This window comes from Acomys minous (assembly GCF_964271855.1).
Source record: "Acomys minous genome assembly, chromosome: 10".
Classification (NCBI taxonomy): Eukaryota; Metazoa; Chordata; class Mammalia; order Rodentia; family Muridae; genus Acomys; species Acomys minous.
Window position 1 is genome coordinate 10847870 of NC_140491.1, and position 23343 is coordinate 10871212.

Genomic DNA, 23343 nt, shown 5'->3' on the forward strand with positions numbered 1-23343 from the left:
TGATTAAAAGTTGTCTAGACAGAAAAAAATGAAACACAGATAGACCACACTGAGGCATTGAACGTCCAGTAACATGATGTATGCAAAATGCTTAGAGCAATTATTCAAGTTGCAAATCTAATTTGCTTATTCTCATATGGAGAGAAAGTAGATATTTACGTGTTTAAATGAAGAGCTATTGAGAATGCAACTGCTTTGAATGGGAAAAGAATCTGTTAGTTACAAGTTCATACTCTCGCCTGTTAAGGTTCCTCAGTCTGATGGACCGTAAACATATTTCAGGGAAGCAAGAGCTGAAAAGGATTTAATAGTTCTGTGCCCAATTTTTTCCTCAATAACCATTGGTTTTGACCTTGGTGAAGGAAAAATTAAGTTACTCTCTCATCCCGAAGGGCACAAATCTTTCTTGAAATGGGTTTCTAGTACATAGAATTGGCCTAGGCAAAGAGACAGAAATACATCATATAGAAATAAAGCATTGCATAGTGAGCAGAGAGGTAGGTTAGCAAGTAGATGTTTATGAGTTCATAATTGTGGGTACCAAACTGTCTCCTGCATTTGTAAAAATGTAATGATAGGCTATGTGTGGCTGGATGCCCTTAGCATACTGTTTAGCTCATGATTGGACAGCACAAATCCCTTATTTTCAGATGCACAAGGAAAATGATGATATTTCTTGCATGAGCAATTTTGTGCTTCATTGCCCCTAATTGTATGCTTAAGCTTCATTTTTTGAGAGTTTACAATGTCTTAGAAAAAAAATTAGGTCAATATGTGAGATCTTGCAGAGAAATGAAGAAGAAAAAAAAATTAGATCTGCTGCTTGAAGGAACAGTTCATTTAAAACACAGGCCCAGCCTATAGGCAATGTAAAAGAATTTCATCACACAAATGAGTACTTGAAATAAGTAAAAAACTGTCAAATTAAAAATAAAAACAAAGTACTATATATCAGCTCAAGAGGGATCTAGATCAATTCATAAAAAAAAATACAGAACTTCTTCCTTTATTTCTACAGAAGGGACCTAAAACCAACTTCTTCAAACTATTGCTGTACTTGAAGTAACACTTGTCACTGCTAAAATAATTTACAAACATTGATGAATAGATTTAATTTACTATCATCATTAAAGTCACCTTTTTATTTAAACTCTTTTGGAGAAGCTCTCTAGCAAAGTTTATATTTTTTGTTCTGACCTATAGAGCAATGATTAACAGTGATCAGACGTAGCTATTGGATACTAAACGTTTAGCTAGAAAATATGTGATAACTTTTCCCAGTAATATGTGTGATATTTTATGTATTGTCAAAATGAGGTCTATTGAATAACTACCATAATGTAGTTAATTTCATTACATATACAATGTGTCTTGTTGTGTGCATAAGATTTTTCAAAAATAAAACCATGAAATATATCCAGTCTCAAATAAATTTGTAAGTTATTTTCAACTTGTACCAAACTCTTCATTGGCTACTTAAGTACAAAGAGAAAAGAAATGTTAGGAAAGTAGCGTGGCTCACACCTCTAATCCCAGCACTCAGGAAAGCTGAAGCAGATGGATTTTTGGGAATTCAGTGCCAGCCTGCTCTACAAAGCAAGCCCAGGACAGCCAAGACTCCACAGAGAAACCCTGTCTTGAAAAATAAAAAATAAAAATGAAAAAAAGAAAGAAATGATTAGGATATTTTAGAATGTTTTTATTGAATATGAATAACAGATCATCATGGGTTCATATAATTTTATGAGCCATTGTAACTTACATAAAGATGACCACATATATATGTAACAAAATCTAGTATAAATTTATTAAATTTATTCATTGAATATTTTTAGACTATAAACATGTTTATTTTAGCCATGGATAATACAGCTCAGATAAAAAGAGATTAAACTATGGCATAAAATACAAAGGCAAGATTTACTTTCAACAATAATTTTTGGAAATCCAGGGAAAATACTTGATGTTTTACTTTTATGTTTAGAATTTGTTTTATTTATTTATTTTATTTGGTTCTTAAATAAAATTTTCTCTTATTCTAGAGAATTCTCTTATTCTATTCCTAGAAAAGATTTTATTTCTTAGACTTTTTTTCATATATATTTATATTATTATATGTATATATAATAAACTACCTATAGCAAGAAGAACCATGATACAATATATTGTGGACAATTGTGAAACCTTTATTTAAAGTCATTTTAGTTTAGATGTTTAGATTTTATCATTAGGCCACACTGTGATTTTATGAAGATGTGTTCGGCGCTTTAAAAAAAAAAGATGATGCCTTTAGCATGTTTACCTAGCATCTAATGAATATTTGCTTTCTATAGATTGACATTTGATTTAATCATCAAAGATCATTTATATATATGTAATGTTTTAAACTTCATTTTAAAAACAAAGTGATACTAATAAAGAACACATTTGTACTGGTAAACCAATGAAAAGATAGTATCCTTGAATTTGGGTCAGTGTTTGATTTTTGTTTTTTGTTTTTTTATACTGATTTTTAAAAAATATTTTTTATTTTTTATATATGCATTTAAATTATATCCCACATACATGCAATAAGCTACCTACAGCAAGAAAAAAAACATGAAACAATCAGGAATTATAAAAAATGTTACATTCTTAGTGTTTTGGCTATTTGTATTTGACAATTTGAGAAAAATAGCTTTCCCATCTTGTACATCTAAAATTCTGAACATAAATCATTATCTATCATATCTTGACATTATCAATTTAAGACATCTATCTAGACCTAAGAACATCTTAATCCATAAACAACTAAGCTTAATTGTAAAACTAAATTTTCTGGTCTTCTACCCTATCAGAGACTTGAGAAGGAATAAACTTGCTTACCTGAGTATACTGGAAGTGCAGGTTAGTAGCTTCTGAAATGAGAAGGTGACAGAGGCAGTTTGCATTTGTGGTCCAGGTTCTAAATGTTGAGAAATTCCAGGCTAATTAGAGTCCTGTGTGGGACAGTCTGAAATTGGTCCAATTCTGGAACAATTGGGATTGGAAGCTTTCTTCAAAGGTCCTGGGAGCTGTCCTGTTCTGATGAGGGACAGCAACTGAAGCACTTGGTATTGGAACATGAAGGATACAAAATGTCAGTGTCCAACATGCTAAGAGGAATGAATCCTGTCATGTCAATTCCAATGTCAGTGTCCATTCGGTTCTTTTGTTCTGAATGCATACAGTTTTTACAAGCATTATACAGTCCTAAAATTCTATATGTATAAGGTGGGCATGATGCACAGAGCAATTAAGGCTGGTTTTCTGCTCTTTGTATGAACAGAAAAAAAGACATCTGTAAATCTTCCTTCATGCCATATGAGGAAAGGCATCTAATGGTAATTCACAGGGGTTCTGTAGCCAACAAGAAGCATTGTCTATGCCTAAACCTTCATGTTTCAGCCAGTCTCTGAGCTATTCCTATATGGTGAGATTAGCAATATAGACTACTTGCTTGTTCTGCAGTTTAAATTCTTCACATCCTGATTGCATCCCTTTCCGTCATCCCTTCCCCATATGCCTCCCTAATTCATCTTCCTCCCTCCCCTAGGCCTAAGAAAGGTGGGTCACTATTTGAATTGGCATGATGACACCAGTTTTTCAAGACAATGTTTCTCTGTGAAGCTTTGGTTGTCCTGGAACTCACTCAGTAGACCAGGCTGGCCTTGAACTCATAGAGATCTGCCTACCTCTGCCTCCCAACACTGGGCACGGGCCACCACTGCCAAGCTGACCATATATTTTTATCACTAATAAATGCATTAATTATGCTACATTTGTTTCAGGATTAAAACCATTAGTAGAATACTAACAATTATTAGTTTTCGAAAAATCTATATTTTAAGACAACTCAACAACTATGTAACTGATATCTAAAAAGAATATAGGTGCAAAAACAGGTTAAAAAACAACTTTAAAATAAATATTCATCATTAGAATAAATTAAAGAGATAAGTTAATTTAAACATATAAATACATGAATATTCTCTTCTTGTGTCCACCAAATATGAGTGATATTTTACTACATTTCAGATGTATTATGTGTACGTTGTAGTAACTACTCTGGTTAGATCTGACTGGTTTTCACTTATGCCTGCTTAAATGCAGGACTTAGGAAACTAACTCATCTATATTCATAGTATCTCTGTTTTGAGTTGCACGGGAATGTGCCTCATAGAACCTCAAACATTAATATCAGTTCCCCATAGATGGTTGTCCTGTTTAACCTAGCTAAAGGAAGGGTACTTGGGTACTAAGAGTGTGTCTCTCTGGGAGTTTCTTTGTCTCACACATTCTCATCTTTCTCCCTGACTCTCTCTCTCTCTCTCTCTCTCTCTCTCTCTCTCTCTCTCTCTCTCTCTCTCTCTCTCTCTCCTTCTCCCCCCTCACCCCCCGCCCCATTTTTTCTGAGTCCTGTCAGCAATGAATCGAAAAGAGTCCTTTTCCAAGTGTCCATTTCATGCTGATGTTTTGCTCAAGAGAAGGGAGGCATGAATGAAGCCTCTGTAAGCCACAAAGTAAATAAATCTTCAGTCATCTACCAATTATTTTGGTTATATTAACAAAACATGATCAATTATATCAGATTACTTTATTAATAAGTTAAAAAAATTCTCTGGTAAATGGAACATCTCTCTTTACTAATATTAGAGATTTTTCTTTGCTGAGTTCCCATTCTGTTTTAAAAGAATCCAACAGTTTATAATAAGACAGTGATTTTAGGGAATGTATAAAACTCTGCCTTGCAAATTTCATTTATCTCTTATCCTTGCTCAACAGATCCACTCCCAATCTTATTTTGCTCAGCTGTCTAGCTACTGTGAAAAGCATTAATAAACTCCTTTTGTATAGTAGCCTCCAGCCAGGTTTGACAATGACAAAAGTTGTTTATTTATTCTTCAATCTAGGCATGTTTAACATATAATTTTGATAATAGTTTTATCTTTCTACCACCATAATTCTTTCATTAAACAAAATGAGAATCACTGACTTTAGTTTGCAGACAAGTAAATCCTTGTAGATTATTCACACACACTCACAGCTTCACTAAACTCATTGCTAAATGTGTGAATGGAAAATAACATGAAGAATAGTTTGTGACAAGTATACAACCAAATAAATCTGTATCCAAGTGGATATTCATTTGTCAATGATATGCTTGCAATCCAAATTGGAGCATGGTAGTATATTATTAATTGGTATTAGAGTTACTTAAACTATTATTGGTGGTAGTCAATTTTCTTCATGGTTTATGGAGTGGGCTTTGAAATAAAATAAGAGACCCTTTAGAAATAACTAAGGCTTTCTATATAGCAACAAATAAAAATAAAATAATGATCACTATACCACACCATTGAGGCCAGCACACTGTCACACTGCAGAAAATACATACCTTTGAAGCTTATACTTAATAGTCTTTGTGATAGGACTATCAATGGAGGGAAACATTAATTGTGATAAAATATTGATTATTCTGATCTATAACAATCTTTTAAAGAAAGATGTGAGAGAATCAAGATAGAAGAAGGATAGAAGGGGGAACAAGTTAGGGAATAGAGGTAAGCTAGCTAAAATTAAGGGCCACTGAGGGAGTGCATGGAAACAAAACAGTAGAAGGTTTCACACACACACACACACACACACACACACACACACACACACACACACATACACACACACACACACACACACACACACACACACACACACACACTACACAAATATACGAAGACAATCTAAGTGAAATCACCAAATAGCAAAAAGTGAGAAACCCAACTGGCCATTTGTTGTCAGTAAGTGAATCTCCTAGTCCTGGGATATGGTTACATATAATTGAGTTGTTGCCCAAAGGTGTCCCACCAGAATCCCCAAATAACCCATGCTAATGTCAAGACTGGTGGTTGACAATTAGGTCCCCATTTGCTGAAAACAACATCTACACAACTCATTGACAATGGAGTAGTTGATCTAGTGCCTACATAGGGCCTTCACCCCTTTGTGCTAGCATCTTTGTTACAGGAAGAATATTTAGCACTCTACTTTGATAGAAACACAAACATAAACCCAGTCATAAACACTTTTATTAATAATAGTGTCCTGCCTGCAAGGAGTGCAATGGTGGTATCAAACTTGTAGTAGTATCCATGCAATATTTTATTTGATTTATGGCTCATTCCATGAGATGGAACCCATATTTCACAATGCTCTACTTGTATGAAATCAATAGCACATCCCTATATGCCTGGCATGAACTATTTATCAGAGAAATGTTCTATTTATTTATTAACTTACTTTCCTACATATTACTGATGGACATTGGAAACACTTCTTGGTACTGATGAGTGATCTTACACTGTCATTCAGGCCCTGCCATTCTGAGCTTCTACTCTTTATCATAAAATTCTCTGAATAGAGCTTGATTACCTTGATATTCCTAGACAAAACGGAAGCAAGTTCTTTAGATGCCATAGTAACATAGATGATGATAAAAAAAAAAAGAAATAGCTCCATGTGAAAGTGAGCAAGGACAGTAACATATTATGCAAGGGTCACAATGTCTGTCTATATATTTGTTCTTAATAACATGACAAGTGGTTGCACATTGTTTCTCCTCTCCCACACATGTTAGAGAGAAGTTAGATGATTATTTTTGCATTTGTGATATACAAGGCTCCATATTTAGACTGGTTCTCTTGTCTACTACGCAATTCCTAAAGGCATGAATGTTAAGTAAATGAATACTGAATAAAATAATGAATAAAACCAATATTACATTCATTATGAAAATACTGATGCTATTGTTATATATGAAAATACCAAGCTTTATTTGCTCTTGAGTATGGAGTAGTACAAAATGCATTGTGATCTTAAGTTGCCTCACTTTTTATGAGTTTCTTTAAATAAATTTGAAAAATAAATGGTGGTCAAAAGGTAAGAAAGAAAATACACAGGTAAAGTCCTTAGCATAAACAAAGGGTAAGATCACTCACTCTTAAAATAATTCTATTAGGTGGGCATGGGTGATAGGGCATGCCTTTAAGCTCAGCACTCAGGGAGGCAGAGGCAGGCGGAGAGCTGCAAATACAAGCCTGGTTTAAGAAGTGAGTACAGGACAGCCACATCTACACAGATAAATTCAGTCTCAAGAAACAAAACAAAACAAAAACCCAAGACAAACAAACAAACAACAGAAAACCCCCCAAAAAACAAAGAAACAAAAAACACCCAAAAACAAAAACAAAAAACTGGTTCTATAAGAGGAACAGTCCTTTTTATACTAATCATTTTTTCTTTATCTTTCCTTATCTTTCCTGCTGAGTGTTCAAAGCATTTGTGACCAAAATAACAATAGCAACAGTACTGGAGAATGTGCATTATTTAGGTAGAGCCTTTTTTTTAATTAAAGAAAACCTATGTTGCTGACACCTGGGAAGATTAACTCTGATTGTTAACCAGATTAGATTGTGAGATGTCCTGGAACTCAGTGCATCACAATTCTGGGATTGTATTTCTACATTTCTGCTACTCTACATAAGATGGGATGTAGGCTTTTCAGCCTTTTCCAAACCAAAGTTATTTGAGGTTCTTTAATGCTTATACCTCCCTTGCAACCCACCTACAGTAGCTAGGAGAGAAAAGAGGTTAATGGGAACAGAAGTAGACCTTTTTGGACTCAGTTCCTGGAAGCTATTCCATTGGTGTAGTTGGCAGGATTTCACCAGACCAGCAATCAACCAAAGTTACTGTTGGAACATGGAACAGCAGCCAGAACCTGGAGCCTGAAGTGTTCTATGGAGCAGTCTCTTTAGGAGTGTCTCGAACTGGAGCACTGAACAGCCAAACAATACCAAGACCCAAAAAGTGCCAGCCTCCTGTTTTGGGCATATATTTCTTGCCTTGTAAAACATACCATTATTGTCGGAAAATCACATGGATGTTGCTGAGGGTTGTCAGCTTCTAGGATCCATGGAAGAGTACATCAGCAAGTAAAAAGTCAGGGAAGTTCAACAACAAGAGGAAAATAAATCCTGTCAATGATTTAACCTAACCCACAAGCAGACACCTCCCAGCCTAGCTTCCAGATGACAACACAGTACACATAGTATACTCTGATGGCTTCTCTGCAGACTTAGGAGATGCTAGCTCGAACACTCAATATGCAAAACTAGATTTCTGACTCTCAAAAACTTTGATACTAGTTTGGACAACCATATTTGTAGACATATATTAACCAACAGTAGGAATACTACAGGACAAAAATTATTTTCAGTGATTCAGTCAATTTATATGACATCCAAAACTAAGACATTAATCCAAAAAGAAAGAAGTTGTAGTTCTACAATCTAATTGTTTTGTTTGTTTGTTTGTTTTTTAAATCTGGCTCAGTAATTTAAAGAAAGGAGATGGGACAGGGTGTAAAAGACAGTCACAGTTACTTGGAATTAGGAAAAAATATTGAATTCCTTGAACAGGGATTTATTTAGAAGAGTTAAAAACATCTTTGAGAAAAAAAGTAGATTAGCTCATTCTGAACTTTGGAGATGTTTCAAAAGAGAAGAATGGCTATCTCATTTTAAACTCTTCTGGAGAGCAAAGGCAGGACTAATGAAAGATCATGAAACCACACCTAGCTTTCTAACCACTGAACAATTAGAGAATCCAATACTTGGTGAAATTAGGGTTTTTAAAGTTTTTATTTAAATGAGAGTTGAACGAACAAAATGCTTGATATAAAGAAAATGGTGTTAGATGCAAAGTAATAGAAAAACAAAGAACAGATATATGTATAGATAGATTACAAAAGGAAAGTAGGATAGCTAAATGGTCAGAGTTCTGGAAACTGTTGGAATAAATAGACAGATGGGTAGAGAAATGACAGACAAACGGATGAAGCCAAATGCTCCACATGTCTACCACTTGAGCTTTCCAAATCTTTTTTCTTCCTTAGCAAACAGAAGCATGGAAAGTGGTGTAAACCACTCTGCTAAAAGCATCTGCGTAGCAGCCTCAGGAGAGAGAGAGAGTGATACACCCTTCTATCAATCAACCTCATTCTTTTTAATAGCTGATATATTTCTTTTCTAGACTAATTTGTTTGGGCGATGGTGAGTGAATTACAAGCAGCACACATTGGAATGTGTATTCTGTCAAAACAGAAGTCAGCTGCTTTCTCCAAGGTGGCCCAAGCCAGCTGGCTTACGAATGACATTGGCGCCAGCTGTGTTTTGAAGCCCAATCAGATGCAGCAGTGATGAACGGGACGAGTCCAGAAAACACAAGAGAGAATGGAATGAACGGGGAAATAGCATAATGCTAAGTATTAAAATAAATTCCAGTCGTGATTCAACTGAATTGGTCACAGTAGAGATATAGTCACAGTCAATGGCGTGAATGCATTATTTGAACTTCTCTGAAAGCTTCTCATATTTCTTTCATGTGTTGTGTATCCTAACCTTAACAAGGTGCATGAGTCAGAACAAATGAAGAATAGTATTCTTTGGTGTTTAGGCTTAAATAATGAAAAAAAAAATATCCTTACGTTTTTCTCCTAAGGGCTTAAAGTATACATTGAAAGTAAAAACAGTTTAATGCTACACAAAGTGATTGGTTCCTTTTTGAGTAAGTAAATTTCACTGCAAGTTATGAGAGCATAGCACATCTTTTCTGTGTGTGGATGGCAAGTTTACTGGTGCATGCATATATGGAGGCCATCAGCAACTTTGAGTGTCTTCCTTTATTATTTATACTTTATTTTTTTTTTTAAACAGGGTCATTCAATGAAGTTAGAGCTAAGCTGAATGAGGTTTGATGGCTCTCAGGTCCCCAGAATCCTGTCTTTGCCTTCATGGTGCTGGGATGTAAAACTGTGCTAGCATGCTCTGGGATTTTTATGGGTTCTCTGGAACTGAACTTGGGCCCTAATGCTCGCATAGCCTTTCCCACCCCCATCATAGAAGTCATAGCTGCTTAGTGTTCTGGTCCTAAATACCAGCATTGAGAACTGTTTAAGTGGCTGAACCTATGGACACTATCATTCTTATAAAAACAATAAGCTGAAAGAGGCAAAACAAAACAAAACCAAAAACAAAGAAGAGGAATACTAATAACAAGTAACTGTTGCTACCAAAAAAATCACTCCATGGGAGAAAATCATATGAGTGAAAAATCTCAATTCACTCTTCTGGGACCTCAGAAAACTGTTTAGGTACAAAGTTTCCTAAAAAGTCTAATTTGAGTGAGACAGACAAAGAAGATAAAACTCCAGTGACAAGAGGAGATGTCATGACGAAAAGAGAACATGGGAAGATTTTTATGTATGTTGGCAGAAGTATGGAGAACAGAATAAATGCTAGGAAAGATGAAGTTTTAGATGAAAAGACAGGAAACAATAATGGAATTGATAAAAAGGAAGACAATCATCAAAAATAGAAATGAAATGGAGAAACTTGTAGACAAGTCAAAGGCATTAAAAAATGGAAATAAGTGTTGGGTAGCTATATAGACATTAAAAAACAAAAACAAGAAAATGCAAGAAAATAAAACAAACAAACAAACAAAAATCCAACATTCATTGTTCCTTTAGGTCATTTTTTTTTTTTGTAATGTGGAGACAAGAACAGAACTCTCACATCTTGTATTTGCCATTATATTTTAATTAAAATTGGATTGTTATACAAGCAGTGTGTTAGGAAGGTGATTCCTTGGCTTATTTTGGTGGTTTCTCTTACTTAAAGGCTTTTAAAGATTCTTTGTAAAAGCTCAAATACTTATTGCTCGTATTTCCGAAGACATTTACTTGCTCATTCACTGTATAACAGGCTTATCCATTAAATAATGCTTAATAAATATCCATAGACCCAGGAGGTAAGTTAGCAGCTAGAGATACATCTGGGAACATAATGATCCAGATTTCTTTTTCTAGCTAGATAAATAAAATTATATCAGCCTCATTACTGGCCAATCCCTAAAGGAGAGTGACTACCATTTCCTCAGCAACCATCAACTGCTAATAGCTCCATCTCTAAATGCAGGGCCTAGAAGTCTCTTCCTCTACACCTGCTGGAATTGGACTGCCTTGATCTCATGCAGATCTTGTACAGGCAACCACATGACAGTCATACTATGCCAGAAGTATGAATTTCATACATCTCCATCCCAAGCTTTAGTTTTCCCATTATTTCTGACCACTCTTTCATAGCATAGCTCAAGGCTTGAAAGGGGACGGGCCCATTTCCATGCATTCATGTGCAATACTAAATGGATATAGGGAAGTATTAATAACTAGCCATAAATATGCAAAGATACAATGCTAGCAGGATGATAGGTACTAAGGGCATTGTGATGAAAATAATGAGTGAATATAGCCAGAATATATTGTATAGCCAATATATGAAAATTTCAAGTAGATAATATAAATATAAAAAATATAATAGTCTTAGTTAGAGGATGGAAATTAAAAACATTATTCCAGATGCTGCCGGAAGACACTCAGACCATCATTGTCTTTCGGTACCCTTGGTGGCAGGGATAGTAGTTTTGACTTTACTTCTGACTTGGCTAAAATGACCTGATTCCATCTTTCTAAATGCAAATTTAGAAATGTGTGTACTACGGTTTTATGCATTGTTTCTCTTGGTGATTTAGTTGGATCATCTTGCCAATAATTTTACTCAAATAACATTTTATTACAATATTTATCTAGTTATAATAATCAACACATTTCATCTTCATGCCAACATTTTTATCCACTGCCACAAGAGGACAGCAGCAATTGAAAAGCTACAAAGGGTGGGTGTAATCGTTATGACTCGCTTGTCATCAGTACAAACTTTATTAATCCTTAGAGAAAATGCTGTCTATCCAGCTCCACTTCCTTTTCTCAGGGAAAGTAAAGCTCCTGGTCAACATTTCCCTGCCTCTCTAAATGGTTGCCTCATATTTAAAATTGCAACTGCATAACTGACTAGCCACATGATAATTCTCTCCTGTCTACCAAATGGCTAGGAAGCCACAAATGTACTGTTTCCGTTTCTTGAAGAAAAGTAACCCATTACAAATATCCGACTCATAATACGTAAATTACTTTGGGCAATTGCTTTACAATTAATCTAAGAAAAAGGTCTGATAGAAACATTAAGATAAGTACATTTTATCAAATCGAGAGAACTCTCAGAATCCAATGCTTTTGGCAAAAGGGTTCAGTTCCTACACCTGTAGATCACATCAGCCTCCGGGCTTACTGAGCATTTTCATCTCCAACAGTTTTGTTTTCATGTTGGGCTTAAACTTCTGGTGAAGTCTCCATGTCTCCAATAGATTACAGCCTCCCATATGCTCTAGTAATAGCCCTATAGTTTTCTGGTGCTTGGGATCATGTTCCCTTCCCCGTTGGATTGTTCTTGTTCTGCAGCTGGTGGTAAATAAACAGTGCAGTGACTATTTCAACTGCCCAAAACACCAGTAGAGGAAGTTGGGTACTTTTCTTCCTAGGCATGGAACAGATTAGGAAATATTGGGCTGCTATGGATCTTTTTCTTATTGTTCTTCTGGACATTGGCTATGGTTAAAAAGCGATAAATCAAGTCACACTTTTGCAAGCAGTGCTAAGAATGTTTATCAGGATAGTTTTAAGAGAGATACATTAGCTTAAGAGAAAAAACAGAAAGTATTTTAGACATATGGATTTTGGTGAGGTTGTAATTAAGGTACATCTTCCTAGAAAATGGAGTAAAAGCAACACAGTGTTAAAAATGGACTGCAAGGCTGTGAATTGTGTGTGTTTTTATTGTTTTCCGCTTTATATTGAATGTATATAGGAGATATAAATATGCATGACATATTTATCTTTTTTTATTTTCTTGTGAGGATTGATAAAGACAGAGAAGACGTGGTGTATCTATAGATGTGAGTCCTTAAATTTTACCTTTCCAGTACTCCTTTTGAGCATGTAAATTGAAATTATTCAGGCAAGAATTTCCTTCTTGTAAAAATAATAAGACCTAACCTTATTTATTTATTGCTTTGATAACCCCTCAGACATTTATTAACATGATTAAATCACTATTTAACCATCATACAAACATTTCAAACTTTTTTTTTTACATTTATTTAATCATTTTATTGCCTGATTCCAGCTTCTTCTCTTCATACATCCCAGTCCCACCATCTTGCCCCACTTCCCCATACCTCTCTTTTCTTCTCAGAAGAGGGGTCCCCAAAGGGTTACCAACTAGCCTCAAGTCTCAGCAAGGCTAATCACATCCTTTCCCACTGAGGCCTGGTAAGGCAGCCAGGCTAGGGGAAGAGGATCCAGAGGCAGGTAACACAGCCAGAGACAGACCTTACTCCTACTGTTAGAGGTGGGCCAAGCTGCAAGTCTGCTAAATATGTGTAGGGGTCTAGGTCCAGCCCATGCATGCTCTTTGGTTGTTGATCCATCCCTGTGAGTCCCCATGGGTCCAGGTTAGTTAAATTTGTAGTTCTTCTTGTGGTGTCCTTGACCTCTCTGGTTCCCTCAAATCCTCTTTCCCACTCTTCCACAAAACTCCCTTAGCTTGACCTATTGTTTGGCTCCCAGGGTCTCTGCTTCATTTCCATCAGATAGTGAATGAAGCCTCTCAGAAGACAATTGTGCTTGACTTGTGTTATGTAAGCATAGTGAAATATCATTAATAGTGTCAGGGGTTGAGGTAGTCATTTATTTGCCATTCCTTCCATCTTTACTCCTTCCATTTATTCCATCTTAAATCCTACACTTTTTGTAGGCAAAGCAAATTTTGCATCGAAGGGTTTAGGGGTGGCCACGTCAAGCTCCTTCACTCCCTGATGCTAGAAGATTCAGCTAAGATTGCCTGCCACAGAGATGCCCTGCCTCCTGATTTTCATTCTGTCCTCCAGGCCCCCACCCTGCTCTCCCTAGGCCTGATCCCCATCCCTATGACCCTCCCCTCCATGCCCTCCCCAAGTCCCTCCCTCACCTACCCAGATCCCATCCTCCACCTACTTCAGATGTCTGTTTTATTTTCTATTCCAAGTGATATATAAGCATGCTCCCTTGGATCCTCTTGGCTTCTTTGGGTAGCATGGTTATTCTGTACTGTACGGCCACTCCCCTCTAATAAGTGAGCGTATGTTGTGTGAGTGTTTCTGGGTCTGGGTACCACACTCAGGATGACCTTTTCTAGTTCTATCCATTCTCTTGTAAATTTCATGAAGTCTTTGTATTTTGATAGCTGAGTAGAATTCCAATGTGTTAATGTACCACGGTTTCTTTATCCATTATTTAGTAGAGGGTTGTTTCCAGTTTCTGGTATTATGAATAAAGCTACTGTGAACATAGTTGAATATGTTTCCTTGTGGTATGTGGAGCATTTTTTTGTGTATATGCTCACGAGAAGTATAGCTGGGTCTTAAGGTATATCTATTCCCAATTTTCTGATAAACCTCCTGATTGATTTCCACAGTGGTTGTGTACATTTAAACTCCCATCAGCAATGGCACAGTGCCCCCCCCCCTCTTTCCCCACATCCTCTCCAGCATGTGCTATCACTTGAATTTTTGATCTGAGCCATTCTGAGATGTTTAGAGGGTAGATTTGATTTGCATTTCCTTGATGACTAAGGATGTTGAACATTTCTCTAAGTGCTTTTTGGCCATTAGAGATTCCTCTGATGAGAATTCTCTGTTTAGCTCTGTACCCCATTTTTTTGGTAGTGTTTGATTGTGGAGAGCCATAGATAGCAACGCCCCCTGCTGCCTCACCGGCGCAATGCGCCCCTTCTGGGCATGCGCAGTGAGAAAACCTTTGCGCATGCGCAGTGAGAAAGCCCTTTGCGCATGCGCAGTGAGAAAGCCCCTTATGTGCATGACATAAGGTGGCGTGATTCTGACAAGGCATGGCGTGAGGTGGTGTGATCCGAATGCACCAACCAGGAGTGGCGACGTGGCAGTTTCTGATAGGACAGGCACACTATAAAAGGTTCTGTGGGAGCTTTTCCCAGGGTCACTCCAATAGTCAAGGATCCTGAATAAAAACTGCTACAAGAAGAGTTCCCGGTGTTGGTGTCTTTCCTGCTGGACAGCATCGGCATTTGATTTCTTGAGTTCTTTATATATTTTGGATATTAGCCTTCTGTTGGATGTAGGGTTGATGAAGATCTTTCCCCAATCTATAGAATGTCATTTTACTCTATTGACAGTGTCCTTTGCCTTACAGAAGCTCTTATGTTTTATGAGGTCCCTTTTATGGACAGGTTTTAAATTTCAATAGCACAATGTTTTTTCTTGTGAATTCTAAGCACTTAAAACTACCCTATTATTTTAAGTTGTATTAAGCCTATTTTTACCTGCTCTTTAACATTAAGGAATAATACTTTATATTATCTTTTCCCAAATGCCGACAGTCTTTAAATTAAACAGTCTGAGTCAGCACACAACTGCACATTACAGTCTCTACTCCAGGGTAAGCAGATCTAAAAGACTGACATTCCAAATCAACCATTCTGCCTTGCCATCCTGGTTCAAACTGTTTCTGCAATCCAGCCTCCTTATGCTTATTATGATGTAAACGCTTCCCCATCCTTTCTTACAAGAGCCCCTGCCCCATGTTTAATAATGAGTCTTATTCAAATCCAAAATTGCTTAATTACTTACAATATCTGGGACCACAAATCAGATTAGACTTGTATTACTTCTGTACTTCTACCATCCCACGTACGTTGTGAAATCTTGTGAGTTCTTTGAAAGTTTCTAGAAAAAAATCTTAGAACTTACATTTTTTCTTTTTATAATTAAATATTTTTCTCTTTTATTTATACATTTACATTATTACACATATATACAATAAACTACCTACAGCAAGAAGAACCATGACACAATCAGGAATTATATAAATGTTACATTCTTAGTGTATCTTTTCTATCTTGATGCCTTTAAAATTGTAAATGTAAATCAGTATGTATCATATCTCATCATTATCTACTTAAAACTTCTATCTAGACCTAAAAGCATCTTAACCCATAAACAACTAAGCCTAATTGTAAAATAAAACAATCTGGTCTTCAGCCCCATCAGCCTCATCAGAGATGTGAGAAGTAATAAAATTGATTACCTGAGTATATCAAGAAAGCCGGTTAGTAGCTTTCCAAATGAGGAGTTGACAGAGGCAGTTTGCTACCTGAAGAGTCGCCCAAAATTCTCTATAATGCTGGAGCAGCATCTTCAGCCTTCTGGCCCACTTAAAGAAGTGCTCAACTTCCCTAGTTATCAGAGAATTGCAATTCAAAATGACTCCCGGATTCCATCTTGTACCTATCCAAATGGCTAAGATAAAAAAACCTCAGATGACAGCGTATGCTGGCGAGGAAGTGGAGAAAGGGGAACACTCCTACATTGCTGGTGGGACTAGTGTGCAAACTTGTACAACCACTTTGGAAATCAATCTGGTGCTTTCTCAGAAAACTGGGAATGATTGTACCTCAAGACCCAGCCACACCACTCCTGGGAATATACCCAAAAGATGCTCCACCATACAACAGAGACATTTGATCAACTAGGTTCATTGCAGCTTTATTCGTAGCTGGACACAAATTTGAAAATTCTGGATACAACCTAGCTGTCCCTCAAATGAAGAATGGGTAAAGAAACTGTGGTACATTTACACAATGGAATACTATTCAGCTATTAAAAACAAGGAAAAATCTGGTCTTGAAATTTGCAAGCAAATGGATGGAACTAGAAAAGATCATCCTGAGTGAAGTAACCCAGATCCTGAAAGAATTACATAGCATATACTCACCCATAAGCGGACATAATACAGGGTAGCCACATAATACAGGGTAATTACAGTACAATTCAGAGACTGATACATCATCCAAGGACCATGTTTGATGGGCACCTATACCCACTGCTCAGATGTAGCAGCACAGTCTCCTTGTGGGTCCTACAATATGGAGAGTAGGGGCTACTTCGGACATGTACTCTGCCCACATGGAACTTACATTTTGACACAGGTCTCCAGTGTGTTATCAGTCACTCCTTAGACACAATGGCGTTATTTCCTAAGAAATATAACTTTTAAATAAAGACACACATTTCCTAATGAAGACAACTTAGAACTCAAACGGCGACTTGGCAGGGTAAGAGCTCCTCAAATATGCCCATAGGAGATGTATTTTTTATGTCTCCTTTTTCTTCCCCATTTTTACCAATTATTTTTCCTTCAGCTTCTTTATAAACCTCAATCTGGACCTTTGCATTAGATGTCTGCCCTCACTTCTTTATCCTTTTTCTTAGACTGTTCCCTTTTGACTCAAGACTCTAAATTTCTCATCAATGCCACAGACTTTCGAAGGTAACTTATTCAGTGCATAATCTCCAGAAGCTGAGTAGATTCTTTTGAGAAAACAAGATATTTTACTTACTCGGAAGTGTTGTGATGCTATCTCGAAATTAAATTTGCTTCAACTTGGTCCTTGACCAAAGTGAGACCATACTGTTCAGGACATAAAACATCTTGACAAATGAACCTTTCCACACCTTCCCACTATTATTGGGGAGAACAGTTGCAAATGACTTGTCGTCTCTTGCTTTAGTAGAACATCTATGGAGAAAACTCTGAAGTGGATAAAATATAAGTTGCATCTTTTTAATGCACACAGATGGATCTTTAGTTATTTGTGCACGTCTATGTCATCTATAAAATATTAACATTGAGCATATATGGTTTCTATGGCTATATGTGCACACTTATCTATAATACCTTGTGTAACTTTAATCTATATTGATTCTATTCTAGTCAGTCACCAAATCTGTCATATTTGTTTTTTTCTGCCTATTGTAATTATAACTGATACGTAAGTATGTTTGTTTTTATCTCTGTATATTATGTTAATGTATAAAGAATTATGCTACTTTTTAAATAAGTTATACTGAATCCTAACTTTGTATGTATTTAAGAAACTGTTCATCCAGCCAGGCACGATGGTACATACCTGTTTTCCCAGTGCTCTGGGAGGCAGAAGCAGGCAGTCTCTGTGAGTTTGAGGCCTGATACAAGCTCAGGCATATTCACTCTAAATTGAATGAAGGTAACATTCTAGAACATGAAGCCAAATAAAACTGGGGACCTAAAACCACACTGAGAAACTTTTGGCTGGAATTCTTGAAATCTCCTAATTCATTAATAAACTGAATTCTGTATCATCTATCCAGCCATTCCTTATTTTAGATATCACTCATTCCACCATATGAAATACTTCTGCATTTCCCTCATGCTGTGTGCTAAGTAATTTTTATCATGGTATACAGAATTTTGCTTGCCCCACCTGTACCAAGATCTGTGAGTCTTTTAAAGCTATCTAAAGATCCTTGGATTGCATACTCAGGACTGGGATACTTCAAATGTGACTAGGTTTCTTGACGTGTAGAATGAATTGATTCAATTGGAATTAATTTAAGGTGACAGACACAGTCAAAATAAAAAAAAGATAATTGAAAAATAAATAAATAAAAATAACTCACATGGAAGGGAAAACTTTTAGCAGATACTGGGGTGTGAATTCAAGTTTTATCTAGACATTTTTTAAAGCTTTGAAACATTAATGTTTATTTATTAAAACACTATCAGAGTCATGGAGCTTACCCTGGAATATGGTTGATGAAGTCAGTGGCACTACATTAGAGAAGAATTTTTTTTATTTGCCGGCAGGAAGCAATACAAATAGTTAATTAGATTTTTTTCTTTATGTGAGAAAGAGAGCAAGAGAGAGAGAGAGAGAGATATCATGAAATTGGGTTGGTAGGAAGTGGGAAGAGTCTTGGAGAATTTGGGAAAGTTTTATTGTTTCAAATGTTATTGTAAGAAAAAATAACAAATATATTTTAAACCCTAAAAGTAATTTAAATGTTCATTACACTAAAAACTACAGGTTTCTCAAAAGAAGCAAATGAATAACAGCCTAATATTTATACAAAAATATTACCAAAGTACATTTATCGTTTCTCGGTTTTATCATTTTTAAAGTGATAAAATTGGTAAATTTATAAGAAAATTACCAAGTGCTATGCAAAGAATTACTGAAAGTGTAGGAATTATAGCATTATTATACCCTTTTCACTAATACAGTGACCTTTTTCACGTCTTGTTAATCCTTTAAAACTTTTTACCAGTCTCTGGTAACTTAAGAACTGTTTTTAAGAAAAACACACAATTTCAGCATAAAGTAATTCATGAGTAATCATATTTTCAAATTTAATTTTCCATTTTGTTGCTGTTGTTAATGTTGCAGTCCAACAAGATGCCAAGGATGGAAGCAATGATGTTTTTACCCAATTGACATACCTATGGGCTGCAATCATGACCAACATGGCAGGATTTCCCTAAGGGTGGAATAGGACACTCTTATATCAGGGTTAGACAATGACAGTCTAATTGAACATACGTTCTGCTCAACAAGAGGAAAGTTTAACCTGTTATTTGAGCACACTAGCCCAAATACCGAAGGCTATGGAGGAGAACATCTTACCATTGTTTTATTTTTTTAAATTTTTTATTAATTTATTCTTGTTAAATCTCAATGGTTATCCCATCCCTTGCATCCTCCCATTCTTCCCTCCCTCCCATTTTCCCCTTATTCCCTTCCCCTATGACTGTTCCTGAGGGGGTTTTCCTCCCCGTGTATATGCTCATAGGTTATGACTTTCACACGCACTCTGGTGCCTCATATTTGACCATGTCCTCTGGAGGGGGAGACCTGGTGGCACTCAGAGGAAGGATATCAGGTTACCAAGAAGAGACTTGATACCCTATGACCATTGTTTTATTAAACCATTATAAAATAAGAATAGAAGCACTTGAAAATTTTACAATGAAACTCATGATTTGGTGTTTTAAAGCCCTGGTTATACGATTCTGGAATACTAGGAAGTTGTCATCGACTGTGTTAGTGACTAAACATGAGGCTCACTGTTTATTAAATGAAGGCAAATTGATTTCTATGTCCATAAAATAAATTCCTTACTTTAACTTTTTTTTTCAAATTTATGTTTCATTTCGAGAAAAGAAGAAAAGCAATTTCAATAGTTATCTTGAATACATACATATTGATTATTCTACAGTATCATATTAATAAGAAAAATTTCAAAATGTTTTGAGCTAAAAGAAGAGCTGGTGTTATAGTTTGGAACCAGGAATAACAAATGCCTCAGTTATCTCATGAGCACTGCTTATTCCTCAGTAAACACTATTAATATACATTTATGAATATTTTAATATGTGTAACATTGATGTTTTGATTTTTGAGTATATTTTGAATATCCAAAAGTTGCAGTGATATATGAAGCAGCTATTTCCTGGGAGGAATTCTTTTCTTTTTTCTACATGCATCATTTATAGTCAGAAAAGTCAGATCAGCATGCTTTGAAAGGGCTCATCATAGCATGTAAAGGCACTAGGTAAGAAATCAATGGCTGCTTACATGATTGTTTTCCCTCAAGGAAAGTATATTTTTGTTTGGAGACCTAACTTTATTATGCTTCAGGAGATGCTGAGTGAAAAACACTATTTCCATCATTAATGTGTTTATAAAGGGTTTCTGTTGTCTCTGCAGAAAAGTCATTTGTTGTTTTTTTTTTCCTTTGTGATGTATTGTTTCTTGGTAAAAGCTAATACACTCAGGAGCTTTCTAAGACATTTAAATTTTTAACAAAAATATTAAAGAAAATATATCTAATTATATTACTGACTATTGTGAAGTTATTATAATATATTAAGAACAAATGAGAACACATGATTTTTTAACCTAAAGCACTGATTCTTTCATAGCATAAAAGAGATTTTATTAGGAGGAGATTTTCACTATGAGTATCACTCACTAGTCTATATGGGGGATGTTCAAGCTCTGCTTGGTTTTCCTTAATTTTATAATTTCCTTTCTTATTGGTTGTTTCTACAGAGGTCCTTCCAGGAGGGGTAGAAATATAATACACATATTATATATTTATAAGTATAATATTTATATTTATATTGACAACTGTCTTCATTTATGTGATAGAGAAGATAAGCTCTAAAATTATTTTTAGCACATGAATGGTGTAAATGTATAAAAACGCTTAAGCATATTTTTAATATTTTACTGTGTAACACTTATATACATATGTGTATATGTCTTTGTGTATGTATATATTAATTTTAATCTACATGCCTTTGTGATGAAAGTCCTAGAGGGGAGGACTAAGGGAAATATACCTCCACATGATCAGGTGATATATGACAAACCTACCGCCAAAACCATCTGAAATGAGGAAAATGAGAATCAGTTCCATTAGAGTCAGCAATGAGACAGGGCTGTTCACTAGCCCCATCTCTTTTCAGCAGAATACTCAAAGCACCAGCTGCAGCAATAAGACAAGAGACAATGACATGGATACAACTGAGAAAAGAAAGAAAATCATTCCTATTTGTAGATATACAAGATTATATAAAGGAATGTCAAAGTTCAAGCTGAAAACTCCTAGAAACAACAATGTTAGTGAGTGGAAAGATACAAAATTAACTTCCAAAATCAGTATGAGTTCTAGGTACCAACAAAAAACACACTGAGAAAGAGGTCCTGACAATACTCCAATTTACAATTACCTCAAAGACAATACACCATTTTGAAATAAACTTAACCAATGAGGCAAATACCTCATCAATGAAATTTAAATCTCTGAAGAAAGAGCTTGAGGAAGAAACAAGAAAATGAAAAGAACTCTCTTGTTCATAGATTAGAAGAATTACTACTGTAAAAAACCATTCTACCAAAATCAATTTCCAGATTCAGCCCTATCCCATTAAAAAATTTCACATTTATCACATAAACAATAAAACATTTTAAGATTTATTTGGAGTCAGTAAAGACCTTCATATTCCAAAGCAATCTTGACCAAAAAAGACAATGCTAGAGAGATTACTATTATGAGAGTTCAAGTTCTGAAGCAAGCTACAGTAACAAAAACAGTATAGAACTGAAAAAATAAACAAACAAACATGCGGTCCTTGCTGTTGCTTCAAAGGCAAAAACATAAGTCAGATCACTTGTGCTTTTGGCTTCTCTCTATTTCACATCTACCTCACATCTTTACTGCAGCTGGGAAAGACATCCATTACTAAGAGATAATTAAGCTGGGCCTGGTGGTGCATGCTTGTAATCCCAGCAATCGGGAAGACAGAGACAGGCACATCTTTGTGAGTTCAAGGCCAGCCTGGTCCACAAAATGAATTCAGGACATCCAGGAATACACAAAGAAACTCTATCTCATAAAACCAGAAAAAAAAAAAAGGAGTAATTTTAAAATTGAACCATTGGAGAAACTAGGTAAATGCCACAACTTAGAGTAGCTTTAAGAATATCTGTTATTCATGAATTCTTTGTTAGGGTATGGACATATATATAGGTTTGCATATTCTTTTTAAAATATATTTTATTAATTTATTCATTTTACATCTCAATTGTTATCCCATCCCTTGTATCCTCCCATTCCTCCCTCCCTCTCATTTTCCCCTTATTCCCCTCCCCGATAACTGTGTATGAGGTGGGCCTCCTCCCCTTGTTTATGATCATAAGGTATCAAGTCTCTTCTTGGTAGCCTGCTATCCTTCCTCTGAGTGCCACCAGGTCTCCCCATTCAGGGGATGTGGTCAAATATGGGGCACCAGAGTACATGTGAAAGTCAGTCCCCACTCTCCACTCCACTGTGGAGAGTGTCCTGTCCATTGGCTAGATCTGGGTAGGGGTTTGAAGTTTACTGCACGTATTGTCCTTGGCTGGTGTCATAGAAATGATAATAATGAGTGAGTTAACTCAGAAGCAGAAAGACTCAAATGGTATATACCCACTTATATCTGCACACTAGCACAAGGGGCATGTCCGATGAAAGTCTTCACTTATCAGGACTGGGACAGAGGGGAGGACATCCTATTGGGATTCTAGATGAGAGAAGCATGGGAGAATAGCAAAGTAGAAGGATCCAGAGGGTCCTAGAAACCTACAAGAAGAACATTATGATAGGCAGATTTGGGCCCAGGGGTCCAGCTTGAATATTCTTATCATATATAATTTTATATTAATTTTATGTTATACAAAGAATTTTATCCTTATCTTTTAAGAATTTCGGATGAGTTTTGCATTACTGCAAGCTTTTTCAGTGCAGGGTATTTTGTTTCTACCTATTAGTTTTACCAACATTAATCACCTATGATTGTCTACTTAAGTAATTGTCTACTTTTTTCTGTATTTTCATGGTAACTTAGTTGCACTTGAATATGTTATCAAATTTCCA